The sequence below is a fragment of the Eschrichtius robustus genome, chromosome 13 (assembly GCF_028021215.1).
Source record: "Eschrichtius robustus isolate mEscRob2 chromosome 13, mEscRob2.pri, whole genome shotgun sequence".
Taxonomy (NCBI): domain Eukaryota; kingdom Metazoa; phylum Chordata; class Mammalia; order Artiodactyla; family Eschrichtiidae; genus Eschrichtius; species Eschrichtius robustus.
This window is the reverse complement of record NC_090836.1, coordinates 75,118,496-75,130,833: the sequence shown is the minus strand read 5'-3', so window position 1 is coordinate 75,130,833 and position 12,338 is coordinate 75,118,496.

Here is a 12,338-nt window from a genome sequence, read left to right as displayed (position 1 = left end):
AAATGTTTATATTGTGTATAGTTAATTAACAATGTCGTTTTAGTTTCAGGTGTACAGCAAAGTGATCAGTATACCTGTATCTATTCTTTCTCAAATTCTTTTCCCTTTTAGGTTACTACAGAATATTGAGCAGAGTTCCCTGTGCTACACAGTAGGTCCTTGTTGGTTATCTATTTTAAATATAGCAGTATATACATGTCAGTCCCAAACTCCCAGTCTATCCTTTCCATCCACCCTTCCCCCCCTGGTAACCATAAGTTTGTTACCTATGTCTATGAGTCAGCTTCTGTTTTAAATAGGGTGGGTGACACAGGGAAAATAAACAGGGTAGTTAACAGTTTTGTTTCTGATTTATTGTTTTGAAACCATCTCACCAAATGTTTTATTTCCTTTGCCCTGATAGTTCATTTTTCCTTAGTGTCTGATGTTAATATATTTAAATAGCTTAAAACAAAGCCTTAAGTCACAGGATTTTGATGCTGAAGTATAGCAATTACTGCCTCACCTCCATAATTTATCCCACTTCTCCTCAGGAAGTTTCCCATGTCTAGGTTTATAATTCATAGGAAATATAAATGAGGAGTAAAGATAGTTTCTTTTTTAGCGCTACTTTCTCTGCCTTTATGCTGTGTCCAACCAAGTTTACATAATGATATGCCTTCTGTTATGATCTAGCTGCACCTCAAAGTCTTGCCACTTTAATCAAGATATTTGGATAGGACTGACACTTTTAGGGAAACTGTTTCCCTCCTCAAATTTTGAAAATTTATAAGTCAGCCCTTAATTTTGTCCAGTTTAGTCCAATTTCAAAGTAGTTGGCCAGAGTATTCTATACATTTTTGTATGTAGCTAAATACTAAAATGTATAAATCAATGCCTCCTTCATCGATGACAATGGTTTTGGTGGGTTCTGGGGAAGGGAACTAGAATAAAAATGTCTCTGCAATTTTCATATGCTAATTTAAAAAATTAACCAACTTCATAAAAAACAAAAAGTTATACCAAAAATGAATTTACACATTACATATACAGGTAGGGAGCCGTAACCCCAAAATAGATTAGTTCCTTTTAGTTATATCTACCCCTAGACTATATTGCTTAGATATAAAGTGCTTATTTACACCCACTTTAATCAAAAATTTCCACAAAAAGATATACCTTAATAATTGGCAAGAACAGTAACCAAGAAGTGATCTCCAGAAAGTAGCTCTGACAGAGACCCAATTGTTTACACGACACTCAAAATGAGGGGCGAATAAATGTTAAAAGCCTCCATTTTTATTTTAATTAACAGACCAGCTCTGCTTGTATCACTTTTATTTCTTCTTATATTGTTAGCTTCTGTGATCCTTGAAGAAAATTCTTTTTATCAGCATGTGCCACAATAAGTGAATATACCCTTAAAATGATGATATATAGCTCATTTTTTTAAAGAAGCTGACCAAATAATTAGATTGTTATTTCCAAATCTAGTTAATTCATACGAATCCAACATAAATCATTTTTATAAAAAACAAAAGTGATGTTACCATCTCTGGCATCTATTTTTCCCTGTAGGTCCTTCTGCTTGCCATTGTAGGCATTCAGGGACCCAGGGTGAAAGAGTAGCCAACATCTGAAATGTAATTGGAAAAAAAGAGTTCTGGAGGATCCAAAATTAGCTATTAAATGCTTGGTCTAGAAATTACACACATCACTTTTGCCCAAAAATCACCGGTCAGAATAAATGTGTGACTAGAATAAACTAGTCACACAGTCCCATCTAACCATAAGAGGGTCAAGAGTTTAAGTATACCATTGCCCAGAACTTTGAGAACTAACCTTAATGACTACAGTGTAAATCTCCCAGAAAAAAAAATTAAAGTATGGTTATGCAAATATGGGATAATTAGCAAAAACAACACATTACCTAAACTTCCTGAGGAGACTGATTACTATCCCACTGAGCCAATATTATATAAAATAGGAAATAGTAACATAGGACAGTTAGATGAGTAAGTAAAGTTATAGGCTTCCTATGAGGGCAGTTCAAGGACCTAACAATCATTTCTTGTTATGTTATATATTTTATGTAAAAAAAATCCGTTGGCAGAGACAAACATTGCATATTGAAACATATTGCCAAAGTTATGATCAAGGTTAAAGCAGTAAGGATAGGGACTCTTAATTCCCTGTTATTTTTGCTGACACTCATTCTGGAAGAAATTTTCCATATTGAAGCTAATGAAGATTTATTTTTATTATTACTGTAAAGTTTTACAGCTTTTCATCTTGGGCCAGTCAATTTCTGCTTAACAAATGTCTTTCATAAGTGAAACTTGCTTATCTTCTGGAGAGCTTCTAAGACATCACATTAAGTTTTTTAAAAGTATGTTCGCTGTATCATACTGCTTTTTAAAATCAACTAATTCATTTGAAGTTCCTGTTAATAAATAGTTGTATACAGAAAAAGCAGAGGTCTTGTGACTTTGATCATCAGAAACAGTTCATTTTCTGGGTGTTAACTTGTTTCTTAACTTGTTTCTTTTTATTACGTCATGAATTGGAATTCTCCAGATAGCAAGCTGCTGTCTGTGTTATTGTTCCTTATGGATAGTAAATGTGAAACTTTATTGTATTGAGATCCTCAGTCTTTTTCAAAGTTAATACTTCCAGGTAGCTGAAACGTGAGATGCTGATGGCAAATCAGCAACCTGTTATTCATGAGTGTGTCTGAGGGTGTCCTTTAGATTATGAAAATAAAGTGTCCTGCTGCATAAATTAGAATTTTGATAAAATTATCTATAGATTTATAACCCCAAACCCCAAAGAACTGAGGAAACAGAACAGGGTTATTTAGATATACTGTAAATACTTAAAAATAAAAAGAACCATCAAATTTTTTTAAAAAGTTAATACTTTCAATTATAAAAACAAAAATCATGCCAAAAAAAGGGACATATTTCTCAAAAGCCAAAAAAAATTTCTGATTCTTCAGAACAATTTCTCCAGTTTCCTTAAGAGATCTCCAAAATTGTAACATTTATGATATTCATGTAGATCCTAATAAAGCAGTGATGTTTTATGTGGACAATGTCAGAGCAAGGTTTTTTAGGCTGCTCTTTCAAAATTCTCTGCCACTCTCTCTGGAAAGACAAATAAGGAGAAACTTGAATGTCTTAATATCTTAGGCATATTTATTATCAGTTAGTGATTAGAAAGGACAAACTCCCCTTCTTTTGACATTATATATATTAAAGTTATATAAACAGCATTTATATTCCAGAATAAAACTCCTTTCAGGATCAATATTTATTGGACCACTGATATTTGCTATATGGCATAGTGAAAGTTTAATAAGATTTCAAGTTCTTCTAGCTACTATTTATATTATGTTTCTAAAATTTTCAGTCATGAGACTATAAAACACATCTTTTTAAAAATATTTGTCTTAAAAATAGTGAAAATGCAAAATTAAGAACTTGAATGAGATTTCTAACGTCAGTCTATATTTGAAAGTCTGTGCCTATCCTAGTTCACGTATACACATAGAACCAACTTTCATTTACTCTGTTCTCTTGAAGATTGTTTCAAAATGAGCATGAACCAGATTTCTTTACTCCAGTCCCTCAGTTATCCTCTGGTGTGCCTTTGGGAGCCTTACTAATGTTCATAGAATTTCCAATGAAGAGTATTTGCAGGCATTGTGAACCTTGAACTTCCAGAAGTGTTAGAAAATACATCATCACTTTTGGGACTTGTTTAAAAGCAATCCAAATATGTAAAAAGATAGTCATCTTATTAGTAGAGTAGTGTAATGGTGAAAAGTTCATAAAAGCAAAGTCCATGATTATTTTATAAATTACTCTATGCATGATGTTACACATAGCAGGCACTAATAAATACTTGTTTATTAAATGAATGAAATGTCTAACTATAGCATAATAATTAAATAAATTACTGAATAATTCACTCAGCTCACCATCATAAACTCTTTAGGAAAACAGATTCATTAGGAAACAGATTCTCATACCATAATGGTGGAATATAAACTGATTCATTATTTTTAGGAGAGCAATTTGCCTTGTGTATCAAAAATTTTTAAAAATGGGCCTACTTGTTGCTCTGTCAACTTTATTTCTAGGAATTTATTCTAAGAAAATAATTACAATGTGTGTTATCACTTAGCTATAAAGAAGTGTATTGCAAAGTTTCAAATTAGCCAAAATTTATGGAACTATGGCCATTATTTTTCTTTTCTTTCTTTTCCGTATTCTGTCATGTGCTTATATTTATTTACGAATCACTATACATTTAAAAATTATGTCATAGAAAAAGACACTACCACAACAATGCAATTTAACTACCCTATAGGCTTTAAAACCAAGAAGAAAACAACCAAAAAAATCATAAAATTCAATCATTATTAAAACAGTAAAACAAAAGTCCAACAACTCTTAAAGAGCATTAAATAATTCCTAAATTATGCCATCGAAGACCTACAGACCTGTTTTGGAAAAATTTGCCCAACCCCTACCTTAGCCTCACTGCCATGCTACAAGTCAATTATTTTTCCTTCACCCTCAAGTAATTGTTTTCCTGTCTAGTTGTTTTATCAATTACTGATGTCGACGTATTGACCTCTTCAACAATTAATATTGAATTGTCTGTTGCTCTATCTAATTTTGTTAATTTATGTTTCACATATTTTGTGGCTCTGTTATTAGCTGCACAAATTTATAATTTTTCCTGATAAATTGACCCATCTGTTATTATAAAATATACCTCTTAGTCTCTAGTAATATATCTTTTACCTTAAAATTTATTTTGCCTGATATTTGTATAGTTACTCCAGTTCTCAGTTAGTTTAACCTATTTGAACTTAATATCAGTCTCTTACTGGCAGCATATATTTTGATTCTGGTTTTTAAACCAGCCTGATAATCTATACTTTTTAATTTAAAGTGTTTAATTCATTTGCATTAAATGTAACTATTGACGTGATAGGACTTACACCTGCCATTTTGCTGTTTGTTTTCTTACACATCATGTCTTTTTTGTTCTTCTGTTTCTCTGCTGTCTTCTTTTTTTGTTAAACATATTTTTTTAGTGTACTATTTTATTACCTTTGTTGTTTTTTAAGCTACATTCTTTAAGTTATTTTCATAATGGTTATTCTGGGAAATTACAAAGTACATATTAATTTGAAACAATCTAGTTCAGATTAAGTCTAAGTTAACTCCAGTAATATTTTAAAAGTTTGCCTCAATCTAACTTCTCCTTCCCCTCCTTTGCGTTACTACTGTCACACAAATTACATTTTTTATATAAGCCCATTAGCAAAGTTTTATAATTATTATTTGATGCAGTTGTCTTTTAAATCAATAAGAGAAGAAAATAGTTAATATTTCCCTATGTATATACCTCTACTGATGCTTTTGTTTCTTTGTGTGGATTTGAGTTAACATCTAGTGTCCTTCCTTTTCAGACTAACAGGTTCCCTTTTTAATTTTCTATAGGGCAGTGTACTAGCAACAAATTCTCTCAGTTTTTGCTTATAGGAGAATGTCTTAATTTCACCTTCATTTTTGAAGGATATTTTTGTTGGATATAGAATTCTTGGTTGACAGTCTTTTCCTTTCAGGACTTTGAATATGTTATCCCACCTTTTGGTCCTCATGGTTTTGATGAGAAATCAGCTATTAATCTTACTGAGGATCCCACGTATTTGTTGAGTCACTTTTTTCTCTTACTGCTTTCCAGATATTCTCTGTGTCGCTGATAATTCAACAGTATGACTATGATGAGTATGCATGTGGATTTCTTTGAGGTTTTTTTAATTTGGAGTTCATTGAGCTTGTTAGATGTGTAGATTAATGTTTTCCAACAATTTGGGAAGTTCTCAGATATTATTTCTTCAAAAGCTTTTTACCCTTTTTCTCACTCCTTTCCTTCCGGGACTCCCATTATGTACATGTTGAAACACCCACAAGTCTCTGAGGCTCTGTTCATTTTTCTTCATTCATTTTTCTTTCTGTTCTTCATACTGAATAATCTCTATTAATTTATCTTCTTTCACTGATTATTTCTTTAACTTCAGGTTCACTGGTTCATTCTTCTGTTAACTGAAATCTGTCACTAAGCCCTTCTAGTTAATTTTTATTTCAGTTATATTTTTAAACTCCATAATATCTATTTGCCTTTTTTCCTATAATTTCTGTCTCTATTGATTTTCTCTATTTGGTGAGATATAATTGTCATACTTTTCTTTAATTCTTAAAACATGGTTTCCTGTAGTGCAGCATTTAGGTTGCCTCAAGGACAATTTCTACTGACTACTTTTATTTTTCTGTGTTTTGGCTAAGCTTTCCTGTTTATTTGCATGTCTTGTCATTTTTTTTTGAAAACTGGGAAATTTAGATGACACAGTTGATTCTTTCTATTCATGGTAGTTATGCTCTATAAGGCCACTGCAAACACTGAATTAATGAATACTAAACTATTACACATATATATCACACAAATTATAATCTTAAATCCTGAAAGCAACTCATCCTGGTAGACTATTTTATTTCACAAAAGAGGAAATGAGGTTTAGGAATGTTAATAACTTGCCTGAGGCTGCCCCACTACTGTCTTCATCCTTTGGTCACCTCTGACGAGAGCTAACACAAGAAGGCAGATGGCCACCTTGTTTGACTTCACCTGCACTCAACATGCATGTTGAGTGACTACATTTTTGCTACTCTGTGCACTCACATTCATGTGAATGACTGTAAAAGCAAGCAACATGAATACTTATTTTGGTGTTACAAATAAATTTTAGTGAGTAGGTAAATTCACAAATATGGAATCTGAGAATAATAAGGATCAACTGTATATTGTAGCAACTCTGGAATCAGACACTACCCCCGACGATTTTGTTTTTACTGTTTTATTGTTATTGCTGCTGCTGCTGTTTGTTTAATGACTTTCCATGGCTAATTCTGTAGAGTATTCCCTGCAGTGTGTGGCCACTGAAATCTTTGCTTTTTATCTATCTATTTATTTTGTTGTTTGTATTTTTAAGCCTGGATTTGTAGAGTTCCCTCCTGGGTCAGCATAGCTTGGTGGTCAGTCAGTGGTTTGTCAGAAGTTTTCCTTCAGCCGACAAATCTTCCGCCCTTTCCAAGGGGATCTACATGCATACTGAAGCATGCTTCAAAGTGCAGGCAGTTTATGCGTCTTCATTAGCCTTCACTCCTGCTTGCAAAGGGCTCCAAGGTCAGCCAGATATGAGTAAGTAAATGGGTCTTTCTCCAATTTTTCTGTGCATGTGCACACATTTGCATGGACCTACAGATCCTTAGGAATATTTGGGGCTTTTCAAACCCTATAAGATTGGGTCATTCCCTAGATCTTCCTCTCAAAACTTTTGGCCAGCTTCTTATTTGTCCCAACTGGTATTTCTGCCTTAGACAGCTGTACTATTAACTACTGCAGGTAATTGTACTTGTTTTTAATAATGACCTGAATGTAGCGTTTTTCTACCAAGCTGAACTCCAAGTCAGGTTAAATAGCAACAAGGTCCTGAGAACGGGACTTTTCCAGAAAGCTCCAAGTCTGGTCAAATAGTGACAACACTCTGGGGAATGTGGTTTTTGCAGAGCTCCAAAATAATTCAGTCCCCTCAGTGGCTGTGAGGCTGGTACTTGCTGCAGCTGCCATGCTATGGAAGGAGGGGGAGGGATAGGAGTATCTTCAAAACAAAATGACACAGATCCTGCATTTGTTACTAAAGTTCAGTAGCTTCTCTTTATATTAATACTTTATATTAATACTTTATATAGAGTATTTATATTAATACTCTTTATATTATATTAATATATATTATATATTAATATATTTCTCTTTATATTAATACTATATATATAGTATGTTTACATATACATACTATATATATGCAATGAAATGCACAGATATTTAATACTCAGCTCCATGAGTCTTTCAAAAAAAATTTTATTGAGGTAAAATTGACATATTATATTAGTTTCAGGTGTAGGACACAATGATTAGATATTTGTATATATTGAGAAATGATCACCACAGTAAGTCTAGTTAACGTCTGTCACCATACGTAGTTACAAAAATCTCTTTTCTGTGATAAAAACTTTTAAGACCTACTCTCTTAGCAACTTTCAAATATACAGTGTTATTAACTATGGTCACCATGCTGTACATTACATCTCCAGGACTTATTTATTTTTTATAACTGGAAGTTTGTACCTTTTGACCCCCTTCACCCATTTCACACACCCCCCTACCCTCCCACCCCCCTACCCCCCCACCCCCCGCCGGCAACCACCAATCTGTTCTATGTTTCTATAAGCTTGGGGATTTTTTCTGGTTTTTTTGTTTTTTTAGATTCCACATATAACTGAGATCATATGATATTTGTCTTTCTCTGTCTGACTTATTTCACTTAGCATGAGTCTCTCAAAATCTATTTATGTTGTCACAAATGGCAATATTTCTTTCTTTAAAGGCTGAAATACACACACACACACACACACACACATATATGCCATATTTTTTTATCTATTCATCCATCGATGGACACTTAGGTTGTCTCCGTATCTTGGCTATTTTAAATAATGCTGCAATGAACATGGGGGTGCATATGTCTTTTTAAGGTGGTATTTTCATTTTCTTCACCCAGTAGCTTTTCTTAAATAAACATTTTATACTTTGAACTATGCCTTTGGTTAATTTCTAGGATTCTGAAATGGTTGAGTTAGATCATTTTTGCTAGTATTTTCTTTGTTCTTACGGAGGAGATTTGCCAAGGTTTTCTCTGTCATTCTGGAAGTTCTACCTCAAGCAATTATTTTTATCACTTTGCTTGGAAACTAACTTTTGTAGCAGCAATCTATATCTTTCTTCACCATCATATTATGCTTATCTTACATACCTTCCCTAGCTAAACTGATAGGCTAATCAATTTTAGTATAGTCATTTCTATTTTCATTTATTCAGCAGTTTTTTAAGAATCCACAACATACACAGTCTTTGCTACCTACTGTGGAAAAATTAAAGAAAACTTCACACACTTCACCCTAAAGGACCTTACAGTCAAACTGAATAAGACAGATATAATGCAGATAAATAACAAAACCTTAAATTATGTAATAAATTCCATAAAATGATTGAAGTAGGCAATTCAAACAGTTTTAAGGAATAAGTGATATTTCACCTAGAGGCATCATGAAATGCTTCATGAAGTCATGGCATAAAAGTTAATGTATTCATGGATGATAACATTATCCCATTCTAGTTTCTAAATGTGTATTTTTAAGATGTCAACTTATCCACAATGTTATATGAATCTAGGTGCTTTAATCACTGAGACAGGTCAACAGGGAGACAAATTGGAGCAAGCAGGTTTTCAACGCCCCTCTGATCCTGCTATCTCAGTAACATTCTATTCCAGCTGTACCATGGCATAATCCTCATTATCGGTCATTACAGCTTTTTTTTTTAAAGGTTACAAAGCCATCTAATATTTGCCTGTGCCTATTATCACCACCCATTTGAAAGTTATAATGAGAAGCACCTTTTTATTGGAGGGCAAGGATAGTATTTCACATAGTTAGAGAAAACTAAAAGCAGGTCACATATTAACAGACCTACATTGCAGCTATTTTCATGATAAGACAGTGTTAACTTTTATTTCATCTGTGAGCAGGCTGGTCGTGTCCATATTTGGTGCACTAGAAGATGCTGAATGAACAAGTGGGTCATCTGTGGAAGCCCAAAGAGAATGAACATCTTCCAAATAAATGTCTAGGCAAAAATAAACAATCAAAGAACAGGTCTGTTCAATTCCACTGTTTGCTCTAAAAATAGTTATACATGAAAATAGAGTCAACTGGTTTACAAAGTACCTTGGCAATAAGAAGTGCTATTCCAGTGAGGTGTAAGTCCTAGGAATTCAAAGAGTTGGGCAAAGCAACTAAATGGTGAAGTTATAAACACTGGTTGCTAAAGGAAGAAGCATTAGTAATAATGACATGGGAACCCCTACACGGAGCACAATAAATCTGACTAACTAACGTCAGCAAGACAGAAAACAGCAGCCGAAACAAAAGATCTGAAAAACTTGCTGCAAAAAGGTCAGTGAGGGATTGTGAATAACTTAGCAGGAATACTAACGGACAATACCAGCCAGTCTTCCTACGTGACCAGAACATTACAATTTGAAACTACTCAAATAAAGATGAAATACTAGATGTTAAAATACATTCTGTGTGTTTACTGGAAGGTGGTTCATGTTAATCCTTTTAAATCTCTGCTCAGTATTAAAGCTTAGAGAATCCTTCATATGGCAGCAAGGAGTCATTTTTCAAAGGGAGTGTAATGGAAGGATAATCCTAATATTTGTTGCTTGATTTTTAGTCCTCATTCAGCTCATGTGAAATTAGGACTCGTTTTGCAGGTTGATTATAAAACATTATAAATCTCAAAATTTAGACAAAACATATACATGAGTGAGTTCCAAATTATCCATCATGTGAAGAGGGGGAGCAGGGAGGACGGAGGCTCAGCTCCAATAATGATGTTGCATTTTCTATAAATGTGCTACTTTTGGGATGCCTTAAGCTACCAAGAACTTTTTACAATAACATATTTAATAAGCTAAATAAATCTAGATACCACAACAAAGACTACTGCTTGAGACTTCTGCATCACTCCCCTGGGGACACTTTTTGTGGTATAAAATAGCACAGCAGCCTCCTGGCCACTTACTGTGGCACAAAAGCACTTGAACTGAAAGCCAGATCAATTGATGCTAATCTGTAATTATTCTAAGCATGGCAGGTGAGTTGGTTAATTTTATGTGCTGACTTAGTAGTCATGGTAATGAGTTTTTGTTAAACACCAGTCTAGATGTTGCTGTGAAGGTATTTCTTAGATGAAATTAATATCAAAATCAGTAGACTTTGACTAAAGCAGATTACCCTCCATAATGTGGGTTGGGCCTCATTTAATCAGTTGAAGGTCTTAGAAAAAAAGACTGAGGTTGCCCAAGGAAGAGAGAGTTCTGCCTATAGATTGCCCTTGGACTCGAGATTGCATCATCAACTCTTGCCTCAGTCTCCAGACTGCTGGCCTGCCTGTAGATTTCAGAATTGCCAACCCCTACAATCACATGAGCCAATTCCTTAAAATATCTGTCTATTTATCATCCATCTATCTACACACACATCCTATTGGTTCTGTTTCTCTGGATCACACTGATTATTACACCAGATAAAATAGAAACCCTCCCATCTCTTCCATGTTTGGCCATCAGTGTGTCTAAACTACCTGTAAAGGTAAGTGGGTTGACGATCACTAGAAATGCTGAAGACTGTGGTATAGATATATATGCTGAATAGAATTCCTGTAGCTATTGACTTGAAGTAATAGGCTTTTCCTTAACATTGGAGTGAATAGTATACTTCTGAATGCTTCTTTTTTCCCAGTTGCCTACCAGAAGTGAAAGCAATTTATTATAAGCACTGGAAACTGAATTGCAACATAAATCTGATGCTTTGCTGTGCAAGAAACGATGATCTTATTCCAAAACCAACGGAGTGTTTGGTATGGTTTTCCAGTCATGATGATGTCTTAAGATATGCTATATCTCCATATTTTATTGGTTCCCCCTTATGACCAAAAGTAGACAATAAAATACTTGAAAATTTAACCTTCTTTACCTCAATTCAAAAACATTTGTTGAGGGCCCACTATGTTCAGTGCTGGAGATAAAATGATGAGGAATAACTTCAAAGAGGTCAATGTTCAATAGGAACACAGCATATAAATACTTATTTTTTAAAAAATGAAAATGTCTAACTAACGCCATGTATTAAAGGCATTTTTACTCCACCCTTCAACCTCAAACCCCATCAAAAATAACAAATAAAAGACAAGTAAAAATAGAATATTCATTAAGATGAAGAGATTGCTGTGACTCCTAAGCTAGATTATGGAGCACACCCAGACTGAGAGAAGAGAACATGCTTAGTTCCAACACATGCTGTTTTGGATTTTGAGCCAGAAATAAATCCCCCCCAAATTGTCACATTCTAAAGGACATATACAATAATTTTTTTATTAGAAGGCCCAGTTAGACTGATTTTGACAGCCCGGAATTGTGAAACAGGGAACACATAAGGAAAATTCATGGTGGTGCTTATGTCATTTCTATTGGCCATGACTTAGCTTCTCTGCCAAAGGTAAGGGATAAGTCAATGGAAAGGAAGATAGAAGAACTTAAAGACTATTAAGGGAAAGTTGCTGCACTTTGCAACGTAAGGAGACATTTGTTCCTCGGG